Consider the following 14479-nt stretch of genomic DNA (forward strand, 5'->3'; position numbering starts at 1 on the left):
CAGGGGTGGTGAGGAACACGCCGTGCCCTTTTTCCCTCCCCCACTCCCTCTGCGTGAGCGCGTCCCCCTCGTTGCAGTGAGCCAGCGCCGCCCCCACCGTGGTGAGCTCCGACCCAAACCCTAATCGACCGTCTGGGGTGCATAGATGTGTTCACCGTGTCGTGCTCTACCTCCAGGGCCAGACCTCGTCCAAAACCGGGCCCGGACGGCCGAGATCGGCCAACGCCGGCGAGGCGCCGCCGCGGGAACCGGACTCCGGCGACCCCTCCGCCGTCCCGAGCGCCCATTTGCCCCGGACCACAGGATTCTAGGCGGACGGTCAAGATTAGATCGTGCTGAGAGCAAGCCAGAGCCGCCAGATCTCGATCCAACGATCCTGATTAGTAGATACCGGTTCGGTCTGGCTATTTTGTTAAAGAGTCCCTCTGTTTTCCTGGAATCAACCCGCAGTCCATGCCTATTCAAAAGAAATTCCAACTAGGTCCTGTTTTTAGTGCCGGAGCCCCCTAAGCTTTCTGGAAATTGGGTCCGCAGTTCTTTCCTGGTGTTTTTGCGGGTTAGACCCCAATCTAGCCTTTAATTATGTTTAGACCCTCGGTTTTTGCGCAGAACCCCTTAGAATCTCCTATTTTCTTATAGAAAAGCCCTTGGACCATGTCTTGGTGTTGCGATCGTGAGTAGACACTGAGCCTTTGGACGAGTACCAGGAGCCCCTTTCTGCAGAGCAATTTGAGCAGCAGCAGGAGAACTTTGAGGAAGGCAAGTATAACATGAACATCCTATCACTTCTAAATACAATTTCATACTGCATTTTAATACTGTATGCCTATAAGGATTTCCTAGCCACTCTTATCCTTTATTTAAATACCTTGGGTTGCATTTTGGTTAGTTGCGCTAGGTGCTGCGCTCTCATCCATCTCGGTCCTTTTTAATTAATTTGATTAATGGTTATATGCAACTTAATTCTGAGAGTGGCCCTCTGTGCTGTGTGCTTGAGCGGCTCACGCCTCCTTAAATATGTTTTTGTTAGAAACATGGTTTAGGGGGCCAGCACAGTGCTTAGTGCTTGGTTGGCCACTCTCCATAAGGACCGGTTCATAGAGCGACAACCTGGGACAACCGCACAACCACAAGACTGGAATGGGACGGTCTTGACTTACTAATTAGGTCATTTTGGTTTGGGAGTAACTTACCTGCAGGGCAAGAGGGGTGGTAAGCTTCAATGGTCCCTGCTCCTCCGGCTTGGTCTGTGCTGTGTGTCTTGTACCCCCGGAGGTGGGCCCCATCGTTGTTGATCCAGAAACCTTAGCGGTTACACCTTACTAACGTGATCCTTTATAACGGTCTCGTAGTGTGCTGCTAGTCATCTCACCTAAGGAAGTGTGATGAACAACTAGTGTAGCTCACGACTTGTGGGTAAAGTTGTGCAACCTCTCGAGAGTGTAAAACTGGTATATTAGCTGTGCTCACGGTCATGAGCGGCCCAGATCCTCCGTCTGATTAGTGGGGTTTACCGCTGGTGGAGTGGCTTGGTTTTCAGTAGTCTCCTAGTTAATTTTGATTAATTATTATGTAATTTGGGTTATGGTAATTCATCCACTTGTAGTAAAAAGCTTTAATAAAATTTGCCAAGATTAAAAGCTAATGCAGTTGAGTCAGCTAACCGTAGAGCCTCATAGTTTGTGTTATACTTGTTGAGTACAAGTTTTGTACTCACACTTGCCTTCTCTGCTCTTCTTTTCTCTTGGGATATCTTTGACTGCTGCTTAGTACCAGGCGACGTGGAGAACTACATCAGCAGATTCGACGATTTCTAGGCATTGTTTCCAAGTTGACGTCCATGTGGCGCCCTACTCTTCATGTATTTATTTTACGCTTCCGCATTCCTTGAACTGATTCTTGATTCAGTTGTAATAAAGATATCCATTTATAATTTATATGCTTTTATTTCGAGATACGTGTTGTGATATCTTGATAATTCTGTTGTATATATGCGTGACTTGATCCTGCCGCATATATGATTGCTCGATTTATGTTCTTATAAATCGGGTATGACAGAATTGGTATCAGAGCCGTGTTGACTGTAGGACGAAGCTTAGATGGAAATGGTCAAGTTTAGGGATTTCCTTTCGCTTGCCTTGCTTCCGCAAAACTCAAACATTCATTTCTCCTTCTATTCCTTGAGCTCTAAACCTCGATTTTGCTAGCCCTCTCTGCATTTTCTGAGAATTAGTTTGATCTTTTCCGTAGACGTTGGCCTGAACTCGTCTAACCCCATAAGTTTAGGCCATCCCGATGAAAGTGCGCTAGAACGAGTGTGTTAGTCGAGTAGTGTGATAAACTCGGCTAAGATGTGAATATTGAATGTTTGTGATTGTGCAAATGTTTGATTTGGATCTTTGGTTGATTGCATAGTCTAGTAGTTAAACTTGTTCATGCAAATCGACTTTAACGCAAAACTTGAATTAAGTAATAAAATTGAGATAGATCGTTGGGGGTTAACACCGTACACTCTTTACTTTACTTTATCCTATCAGATCTTCTTTCCAAAATCGTACAATATCTGTCTCTCATAAGTTTTGTTCTACTGCAAACAGATGGTGAACACCAGGAGCACCGGCACCGGTTCTGGCCAGCAGGGGCAGAACAACCAGAGTACCGACCAGCCACTGCCGATGCCTCCACCTCTGACTCCGGAGCAGTTCTTTCAGCTCCAGATGCAGATGATGGCCACTCTGAACAACACTGTTCAAGCTCTGCAGCAGATCCATGCTTAGCCACCACCTCCTCCACCGCAGCAGCCCCGTGACAGGCGCGCGGACTTTCTGAGGGGTCACCCGCCGACATTCTCCCATGCGACTGATCCACTCCACGCTGATAACTGGCTTCGCTCAGTGGAACGCCAGTTGGATGTCGCTCAGTGCGATGATAGGGAGCGAGTTCTGTACGCAGTAGGACAGCTGCGAGGCTCAGCTCTTGATTGGTGGGAGTCTTACCCAACTCGGGACCGCGACGCCCTCACTTGGGTCCAGTTCCGAGAGCGTTTCAGGAACCACCACATCCCTGCTGGAGTGATGAAGATGAAGCCCAAGGAGTTCCTTGCGCTTAAGCAGGTAAATTGGAGTAAAATCTTTCCACAATTTCTTTTTGAGCTCAAGCCCACCCTTGTTTATCCTCGTGAAATTGAAAATGCTGAGTAATTTCCATTTTCTTTTTCCGGTGATCATCATTTCAGGGAGCTATGACGGTGACCGAGTACCGTGATCGTTTCCTCCAGCTTGCTCGCTACGCCCCTGCTTAGGTCGCCAATGATGGCGATAAGCAGGAGCGCTTCAGGGAAGGACTGGATGATCACCTGGAGTACGCGCTCATGAACCACCGCTTCGACAACTTCAACCAGCTGGTTGACGCTGCCCTCAACACCGAGCGCAAGCGCCTAGAGATTGAGGACAAGAAGAGGAAGATGGTCCCTGCTACGTCCGGTGGCAACAAACGGCCTCGGTACCAGTACCAGCAGCAGCCGCAGCAGCAGCAGAGGCAGATCCAGTCGTACCAGCAGCGACAGCAGCAGTCGTCCTCAGCAGCAGTAGGTGGGATAGGGCCAGAGGCTTCCAGCGCCTCCGGCACGCTCAGCTCCACCAGCTCCACTAGCTCCAAGGCAGGGAGTGCCTACTCCTCCTGCCGGACAGCAGGCTCCAGCATTCCCACGGGCGTGCTTTCACTACGGCGAGCAGGGACACTATGCCAACGTTTGTCCCCGGAAGGCGCAGTCTGGACAGCAGGGGCGCCCAGCTCAGCCCAAGGCGCCATCCCAGGGCAGCGTGAACCACGTGATGGCCGAGTCGGCGGCCGAGGCTCCTAACGTGGTTATTGGTACGTTCATGGTCAATACCCACCCTGCTACAGTGCTTTTCGATACTGGTGCTACGCATTCCTTCATTACTCGGTCTTTTGTCGAGCATCATGGCGTTCATACTAGCACATTAAAGAGGGGCATGTTAGTATCTTCACCGGGAGGGCAGTTGAGGTCCCATATCTTCTGTCCCAGAGTCAGTGTTGTCATAAGGGGGGTAGAGTTCAGTGCAAATCTGATGGTGCTAGACACCAAGGGTATCAATGTGATCTTGGGAATGGAGACCCTTGTTAGATGGGGTGTCAGGATTGATTGTGCTCAGAGGACCGTCCACTTGTGAGCACCGGATGGACAGGATGTCACAGTCAGTGCTTCGGAACCTTCTGGAATTCTTTGTCAGATGGAGGCTAGACCCACGGATGGTACTCGCGTGGTGTCTGAATTCCCGGATGTCTTTCCGGATGATTTGCTAGGTATGCCGCCCGATCGTGACATTGAGTTTTCTATTGATCTCTTGCCTGGCACAGCTCCTATTGCTAAGCGGTCCTATCGTATGGAACCCGTTGAGCATGAGGAAGTTAAGAAGACTGTCGACGAGTTGCTAGCCAAGGGCTATATCCGTCGTAGTTTCTCTCCCTGGGCTTTTCCTGTATTGCTTGTAGAGAAGAAGGATGGCGCGAAGAGAATGTGCGTTGATTATCGGGATCTGAATGCAGTCACCATCAAGAACAAGCATCCATTGCCCCGCAGTTTGTTAAAGAGTCCCTCTGTTTTCCTGGAATCAACCCGCAGTCCATGCCTGTTCAAAAGAAATTCCAACTAGGTCCTGTTTTTAGCGCCGGAGCCCCCTGAGCTTTCTGGAAATTGGGTCCGCAGTCCATCCCTGGTGTTTTTGCGGGTTAGACCCCAGATCTAGCCTTTAATTATGTTTAGACCCTCAGTTTTTGCGCAGAACCGCTTAGAATCTCCTGTTTTCTTACAGAAAAGCCCCTAGACCTTGTTTTAGCTCTAGTTTTCGCGTCTTAGCTCCGTTTTAGTTGGTTTTCACGCTCACGCGATCATTGTAATGTGTAGAACAGTTCTAACATAGTTTTGTGTGCTGTTTTTATGTAATGTTGTACTGTTCCTTATCTTTTGTCTTTGTTTGCATGTATGTGTATGTGCTGGACCATGTCTTGGTGTTGCGATCGTGAGTAGACGCTGAGCCTTTGGACGAGTACCAGGAGCCCCTTTCTGCTGAGCAATTTGAGCAGCAGCAGGAGAACTTTGAGGAAGGCAAGTATAACATGAACATCCTATCACTTTTAAATACAATTTCATACTGCATTTTAATACTGTATGCCTATAAGGATTTCCTAGCCACTTTTATCCTTTATTTAAATACCTTGGGTTGCATTTTGGTTAGTTGTGCTAGGTGCTGCACTCTCATCCATCTCGGTCCTTTTTAATTAATTTGATTAATGGTTATATGCAACTTAATTCTGAGAGTGGCCCTCTGTGCTGTGTGCTTGAGCGGCTCACGTCTCCTTAAATATGTTTTTGTTAGAAACATGGTTTAGAGGGACAGCACGGAGCTTAGTGCTTGGTTGGCCACTCTCCATAAGGACCGGTTCATAGAGCGGCAACCTGGGACAACCGTGCAACCACAAGATTGGAATGGGACGGTCTTGACTTACTAATTAGGTCATTTTGGTTTGGGAGTAACTTACCTGCGGGGCAAGAGGGGTGGTAAGCTTCAATGGTCCCTGCTCCTCTAGCTTGGTCTGTGCTGTGTGTCTTGTACCCCTGGAGGTGGGCCCCATCGTTGCTGATCCAGAAACCTTAGCGGTTACACCTTACTAACGTGATCCTTTGTAACGGTCTCGTAGTGTGTTGCTAGTCATCTCACCTAAGGAAGTGTGATGAACAACTAGTGTAGCTCACTACTTGTGGGTAAAGTTGTGCAACCTCTCGAAAGTGTAAAACTGGTATACTAGCCGTGCTCACGGTCATGAGCGGCCCAGATCCTCCGTCTGATTAGTGGGGTTTACCGCTGGTGGAGTGGCTTGGTTTTCAGTAGTCTCCTGGTTAATTTTGATTAATTATTATATAATTTGGGTTATGGTAATTCATCCACTTGTAGTTAAAAGCTTTAAAAAAATTTGCCAAGATTAAAAGCTAATGCAGTTGAGTCAGCTAACCGTAGAGCCTCATAGTTTGTGTTATACTTGTTGAGTACAAGTTGTGTACTCACACTTGCCTTCTCTGCTCTTCTGTTCTCTTGGAATATCTTCGACTGTTGCTCAGTACCAGGCGACGTGGAGAACTACATAAGCGGATTCGACTATTTCTAGGCATTGTCTCCCAGTTGACGTCCTGTGGCACCCTACTCTTCATGTATTTATTTTACGCTTCCGCATTCCTTGAACTGATTCTTGATTCAGTTGTAATAAAGATATCCATTTATAATTTATACGCTTTTATTTCGAGATACGTATTGTGATATCTTGATGATTCTGTTGTATATATGCGTGACTTGATCCTAGCGTATATATGATTGCTCGATTTATGTTCTTATAAATCGGGTGTGACACGCCGTCTCTGCACCTTCCTTCTTCGATTCCGGCCACCCCCGAGCCCGTCGTGAGCTCCTGAACCTTTTCCCCGACTTCCCCCTCGCCTCCGGTGATCCTCCTCACCGGAATTTGACTGCCGCCGTTGCTGTCCCTCAGTTCAAACCGGCCAGGGACCCAATTGCAGTCATTCTTTTCTTTCTAGGGTCTTCTTTGCAAAATATCAGTACCCCCCTCAATTCAAATCAGCAGCTTTGAAAATCTGTAGAAATTCGTAGAAAAATTCAAAAATTGTCAATCCAGTTCGGTTATACTCTAGAAGTCCAGTTCTACCACTTTTGTTACTAAAGTTTAGTTTGAAACTTAATGCTTTAAGTGTTATTTTAAAGTTTAACAAAAAGGGAATCTTGCATGTATCTTTTGCATGCTAGCTTTATTTCATGTGATTTTTGGTATGCAACTTGTATGTGATATGAGTGAACTTGTGTGCAAATTTTACCATCAGTACTGAACTCTAACTTGAACTCACTTAAATTTGTGCAAAGTAAGCTTGAAATAAAGTAAATTTATTCAAGCATGTTACTGATGCTCTCATGCTTAGATCTTTTTACTAAGTGTTGTTCTGATGTTGAGTGATTCATAGTAAATTTTGGATAATTTTATAGCACTGTTTAGCCTAAGGTTTTGATTTAAACTTGAAGTTTGAATTTAATTCAAATACCTTAGTTTCTGTCTTCAATAATTTATGAAAAATTTATGGCAAGCTCATCTGATAAAAATTCAGAACATGAGCCGTTGTGGATTTCAAAATAAAAAAATAAAACTTGTAATCTCAAGTTTTAATTTGTTCATTTTTGTACCACTTTTCTGATAGGTTTAAAAATATGAAAAAAATGACAGGAGCCTTGTATCAACTTCAAGTGTGTTGTGTTAAATTCTTAATCTTAGTATTCCTATGCTTGGAGCTATAGAAATTAATTATTATGCTAGTAGAGTTAATTGGTTTAATGTACCATAAGTAAGTTGAAATTCTTGAAATTCAAATCCTTGCTTTGTGATGCTTTGAATGTGAGTTATTGGATTGCAACTTTATCATGAAGGAAAGTTATTAACTTAATAATCACTTAATTTAAATCATTACATATCATATAGAATTGACGACTCTTGAAGACGGAACCTACGAGTTGGTCCCGAAACCCGAGCAGGGTATATCTGAAGACCAAGTACACGTCGCCGAAGATCTTACTGAAGCCCCGAACCAAAGTTCGGAAGTTATTGACATTCCTGACCCCAGCCCCACCCAAGAAGGCAAGCCCCGGTGCATAACCCAGTATTTTAAATTATGCACTTATATTACTATATATCTATCTTGTGCATTAAGTGTTAGGATTTGTTATGAAACCCTAGTTGCATGAACCTTGGAATCTATGTAATGTTTCCGAGTCTTTATTGAGTAGATGCTCTGCTAATAGGACCGGCAGAGGTCGAGTGATTTCCTGTCACTCGCGTGATATAGGAATTGATTGTTTACTATTTTGCAATCACTATAAGGATCACGGACGGGATTATGTGCAGCACCATGAGTTGGAATGGTACCCGTCTGTGTTGGTTTAAGTTTGATAAGGTCGCAGTGTGTGGTAGTGGTGGTCAAGTGTTTGAAAGTACTAGCCACATACCGTAAATATGGTACGCGGTAAGCCTATTACCTGATTGGCCTGGCTAGTGGACTTACCCCACCACTCGAATTTTGGTCTTGTTGCACACACGCACCGACGTGTGGGAATATGTTCTGCGTAGCAGACAGGAGTACGGTCATACAGTCGCGCTGTAGATGTACGTCCTGCACATTGGATGTGCGTATGGTCCTGCAGTCGCTTATGGTGGCCCTGATCCATGCCTCGGAATAAGATGGGAATGGTCGCCCAGAAAGGAAAGTTTCCGAGCGTGTGAGTTAGGATCCCTTGCAAGGTTATAAAATTTAATTCAGAATCGTCCGTTTCTCATGGAGATTGAGACTACTTTATACTTCTGCCATATAGAGTAATAACAGTAATAGTTAATGGAATAATTTTGTTGTATGCCTAATATCTACCTTGCTTGACTAGCATAGGTGCTTACCTAGACTGATTAAAAGAAGCTAGAATCTAGAAGCTAAAATATGAAAGTAAGGACATACCATTTATTGCTTTTCAGCAAAACAAAACTAGAGCCGTTCAACCTATCATGGTATAGTTATGGGCTAAGTATACCCAAAGGTCGGGTAAGACTTGCTGAGTATTAGTATACTCAGGCTTGCTAGTAATATGGTTTTCAGGTATTTCGTTCGTGACTCAAGAAGATAGTCTGACTTGGCCCAGCAATATTCCGCTTGGCTGGTCCGTGGAATAGGATCCGTCCCCGGCCGGCAATGACCCTGCGATGTAACGCCATACTTTGGGCTAAGTGTGGTGCCTACCTCTGCGACGTATGTAGTCGCGTGTTGCTTCCGCTACCAACTCTAAATACTGTTTGATAAACTTGAAGTTTCAAACAATACTTGTATAAATTTTTATTAGCTAGGACAAAATAAAACCTCTATGTTATAATGTTTAATTATCCTATGGTGTAAAAGTTGTGAGCTGTTGTAAGACTGGACTCGCCTTCGTGCGAGGTAAACCTACGTCGATCCTGTGTAATCGTGGTTGAATCGGGCGGTGACCCGACAGACCAATGAGTTGTTCCATTTGAAGTGCGATGAGATCCTGTCGCCTGTATAGCAATGGTCTGCACACTTGAACCGGAATAATTCAGGCAGTTCTGCCACATTCATTCAGCAGATTAATCATGAAAAATACATTAAACAGCCACCTGCCAGGATCAAGATTTATTTATACAGATCAAACCATGCAAGAACTAGTACTCAATATTATTTTATTGAGTACTCCTAAACTTATGATGAGACTACTGTAAATTTTTTAGGTTTTAGTGTGCATGATTCAGGATATAGAAAATAAGTCAAGATACATCTACATTAATCAAGATTTGTTTTTATAGGTAGTTTCACAAAGTTTCTGTATCTCAAACTTTTCCAACATAATAAACTACTCAAAAGGAAGTCTCTAGTTAAAATTTCTTATTTTTCTAAGCACCAGAACTAGTTACTTTGATTTAATGTAGTTTTCCTTAACTAAAAACATATGAGCAACTTAGATAGAAGTAAAAGGTTTCAAACTTTGTTCATAGCATTTATGCATCAAGATTACTCTACTGTAAAATTTTTAACCTAAAATATCAGAAGAACAGCATGAACAAATAACTCTAGCAAAATAGCACATCAAACAATCTCCCACAAAAACTACTCGTAGAGACATGTTCTAGCCTTGAAATTTTACACAAGTCTTAACAAGCAGAGACTAGTCATCCATCTATGTAAAAGTAGTCAGGTACATCAATAGGGTCACAACAAATTTTAGTTTGCATTTTTCTGATTTATCTATGATTTTAGATTGATTTTACAAGTGACAACCTCTTGAAAGCAAAAGTACACGAGTTCTCGCAGATAGGTCCCTGGATCTAGCAGAAAAGACCCTAAAAAGAACTTGACGATTGCAAGGTAGTCCTTGGGCGGGGCTGCAATGGTTGGTGGCAAACTCCTAGCGAGGAAACTAGTCAGCAGTGAGGGGAAAGGGGTGGGGGAGCACAAGGAGGTCGAGGGAAACCTGTTGGTGTTCTCGGTTGGGGCTGGGGTGGCCGGATTTGGGCTGCCAGCGGTGAGCAGGAGCTCCAGTATGATGCGGGCGTTGGGCGGCGGTGGTTCAGCGTGGGAGGGCGGCGTGGGGAAGTCGGGGAGTACCAGCAGATCGAGGGAGACCTGTTTAGTGCCTCGGTTTGGGCGGAGGAGGAGCAGAAAGTGGGGCTTGATGGTGAGGTTGAGTCGCAACGCTAATGGCGGGGTGGTGGTGGTACTCGGGCACGTGTGAGCAGGGGCTCGGTGCAGCCCTTTTATAGGCGCACAGGAAAGGGATGTGGAGCTGGGCGCGACACAACGGAGGGAGGCATAGCTGGGACAAGGTCGCGGTAAGGGTGCGGCATCGCCGACGCTTCATGGCTCGGCAGTCGGGAATCAACGGTCGTGTGGCGCGTGCGAGTTGGCAGGGGCGAGATACGGGGTGCGGCAAATCACCGGCAGCAGGCCTGGTCGGTGGCTGTTCGGGGCCTGTTGGAAATTTGAAAAACTTTGAACATGAAAGTTGTAGGAAATTTGAAAATCTACAACTTTTGTTTTAGCCAAAAGTTCATTTGAACGACGGTTTAAAAGTTATTTTAAATTCAAGACTTCTAGGATTTGAATTACTTCTCATTTCTTGTGTTAAATTTTGAATTTGCAAATGATGTTTGAAGTACACTCTGTAAGGTACTAAAATATGAGTGTGTTTTTATACTACATTTGTCATGAAATGTGGAGCTTGAAAAGGTTTTAAACACAGAAGAACAGCTCTCACATACACATACACATACACAGATAGACACATGCATATGCACACACATAGTTAGATGCATTGTTTCAATGATTCTGGGTTATTATGCATGATGCTATGTTTAGATTTTCTTGCTTAGGGTTCTAAACACCTAGGGCGTTACAGCCTTCCCCCCTTAAAAAGAATCTTGTCCTTTGGGCGAATTTAGAAAATCGCGGAAATTTTGATTTAGATAGCTTTCAGTTTCCCATGTGGCTTCCTCTTCGGTATGATGGCTCCATTGGATTTTATACATTTTAACCACCTTTCTTCTAGTGATCCTTTCCTTTTGATCACGAACTTTGAAAGGATATTCAACATAAGAGAGGTCCAGTTCTACCAATATTTCCTTTTGTTCCACAATTTCTATTGAAACTTGAATACACTTCTTGAGTTGAGAGACATGAAAGATATCATGGATGGCGGCAAGCGGAGGGGGTAGTCACACTCTATAGGCCACGGGTCCGCAAATTTCGGTGATTGCATAAGGACCAACATATCGGGGAGCTAACTTCCCTCTTACTCCAAACCTTTGCACACCCTTGGTTGGTGAAACCCAAAGGTAGACATGATCACCAACTACAAATTGCAAAGGATTTCTCCTTTTATCGAAATAACTCTTTTGTTTAGACTGTGCAACTCTTAGATTCTCTTGTATTACTCTTACTTTTTTCTCTACCTCGATTACCAAATCTGGTCCAAATATTTTACATTCTTTGGTTTGGGACCAACTCAAAGGAGTTCGACACCTTCGACCATACAAGGCCTCAAATGGTGCCATTTTCAAACTTGCTTGGTAGCTATTGTTGTATGAGAACTCTGCTAGAGGTAAGCATTTGTCCCAACCTTTGTCATAATGGATGACACAAGCTCTAAGCATGTCTTCGAGTATTTGATTTACTCTCTTGGTTTGCCCATCCGTTTGAGGATGGTAATCTGAGCTTCGAATTAGTTTGGTGCCAAGAGAAGCTTGTAAGTGTTCCCAAAAACATGCAATGAATTGAGCACCACGATCTGAAATAATCATTTTGGGTACTCCATGAAGGCAAACGATGCGATCGAGGTAAATCTCGGCATATTTCTTTGTGGTGAAGGTCGTGTGTACCGGAATAAAATGTGCCATTTTCATGAGTCTATCCACGATAACCCAGATGGAATCATGCTTTTGGGAGGTTAAAGGCAATCCAATAATGAAATCCATACTTATATCTTCCCATTTCCATGATGGTATAGGCAAGGGTTGAAGTGTACCAGCTACCTTCAAGTGGCTAGCTTTAACCCTCTGACATGTGTCACATTCCGAGACATACTTGGCAATTTCCCTTTTCATTCTAGTCAACCAAAAGTTTTGCCTAAGATCTTGATACATTTTGCTACTACCCGGGCGAATAGAGAACTTGGAAAGATGTGCCTCGTCAAGAATTTGTTTTCGGAGCTCATGATTCTTTGGAACTACTATGCGAGATTCAAACCATAGAACTCCATTCTTGCCTTGGCGAAAACATTTATATTTCTCCTCTCCTTGAGAGAGTTTTAGCTTGATGATTTTAACACCTTCATCATGTAATTGTGCCATGATGATTCGATCGTGGAGGGTTGGTTCAATGGAAATGTGTGACAATTCGTGTTCTTGTAATGCTAGACCTATATTTTGTTAGTGTGAAATATGTGTTTGATAAGTGTAAAGCTTGTGTGTGTTTGTGTGAAGCTTCTGAAAATTTAAAGTGCAAGTAAAAAGGGTATTCTTGTAATTACAGAAAAACTTAGGGTTGTTTTTGCAAAATGTATTTGGATAGGAGGTAATTTCAAAATAAGTGAAGGGTAGTTTTGCAAACATGTTTTCTTATTTTGTCCCTTGTAAAAATATATATTTATCCAAAAGTTTCATTTGAAATGTGTGTTGAAGTGTGTAGAAATTTTGGGTAAAGTGGTGAAAAGAAGGGTATTTATGTAATTTTATAAAAGTACAAGACTTTTTATACAAATAGGTGATTTACAATAGTAACTTTCAAAGTTACTAGGGGCCAAATTATAAGAATGCAAGTAATCATGACTTACCTGAAAACTTGCATTTAGGCCCAAAGTTATGTGTAAAATACTTTAACAAGGACAAAATCTTTATAAAGCTTAAAGTTAGTCCAAAGTTTCAAAATAAAGTTGCATACTTCGAGTTTTTGATTTCAAACCCTAAAACAAAGTTGTAGAGCTTGAAAAGTTTTACAACTTTCATTTTGAACACTTTTTCTTTTAAGCCCTAGCTTAAAAGTTATCGCTGGTTTACAGACAGGTCCCTGGAATTTCTGAAATTTGCAAATCAGTCCAGTCATCTTCAACCTTCTGTCTGCTCCTCTGTTGCCCCGCCGCCGCACTGTCTCCTCGAATTCCGGTCGCTGCAGTGCCGCCCCCTTGCCCTCTCACCTCCATGCGCCGCCTCTAGCCCTGCCCGCCGCCCTAGCCCGCCTCCGTGGCCCCTTCCTACACTGCCACGCGCGCGCCACCAGCCGCCTGAGCGCCACCAGTACTACCGCCGCCCACCCGAGCCGCCGCCGTGGTCCTCGACCTTGCGCCCCTCCCTTATCTCTTCCTCCCTATAAGTAGCTGCCCTCGGAACTCCTGAAGCTGGTTCCCCACTCCCTTGCCGTAGCCCTGCTCCCCGCGCCACCACACCGCCGCCGCTACTGCCACCGCCGGCGACCCCCTTCCCAACCTCCCCAAGCCCGACCAAGACTTCAAACGGGTGCGTCTCGGTGCCCTCTCACTCCCCACCCCCTTCCCCTTGCCATCCGAGCCCTTCCCTCGCTGGATTTGAGCCAAAACCGAGCTTGTCACGGCCGGCCATGGCAGAAGGGTATATCTGTGAAGCTTCAACTTTTTCTAAGGGTCTATATGAAAGATTTTGATTCTTTCTCCTTTCCAATGTGCTGAAATTTTAAAATTCATAGGAAAACATAGAAAATTCAGAAAAATGTAAAACCAGTTGGGTTTGCATCTTTATTTCAAACTCTATCACTTTTATGTTGTGACCATGCTGTGAAAGTGTATAGTTTGTGCTGTGTTTCAAATAGAAGCAAAAGGATGTTTAATTTAGATCTTTTGATCTATAAGAGAGTTGAAGCCCAAACTTGGAACATGTGATATATGTGTTATGGATAGCTTTGTGTAAATTTTTTTTGAAGCCTAGCCAAGCCCTCTAGCTTTGGTATCTTGCTACCTTTGTTTTATGCTAATAAAAGATTTATGATTTGATTCTAGGATATCTTTGCACGTATATAGTTGTAATCTTTACCATAGCCTTGTTTTCCTTAGGTGCAATTCATGGTAAAATTTTGAGAAGAAGGAGTAAGAGTGTAAAAGACAGAGAAGTTTAGGGGGTTTTCTGCAAGTTTTAGACTCATAGAAACAGTGTTGGTTGAGGACCTCTATGTACGAATGCTTGTTATTTCATGTGAGTGGTGTTGCTGAGTTGTAAATTCAATAGAAAATTGTAGGAAGTTCCAAAAATTGCAAAACCAGTTTTGTTGGAAACTAGATTTTGAACTCTACAACTTCTATTAAGTAAGTTTGATATGAAACTAAAT

This window comes from Panicum hallii, chromosome 3 (assembly GCF_002211085.1).
Source record: "Panicum hallii strain FIL2 chromosome 3, PHallii_v3.1, whole genome shotgun sequence".
NCBI classification, from domain to species: Eukaryota; Viridiplantae; Streptophyta; class Magnoliopsida; order Poales; family Poaceae; genus Panicum; species Panicum hallii.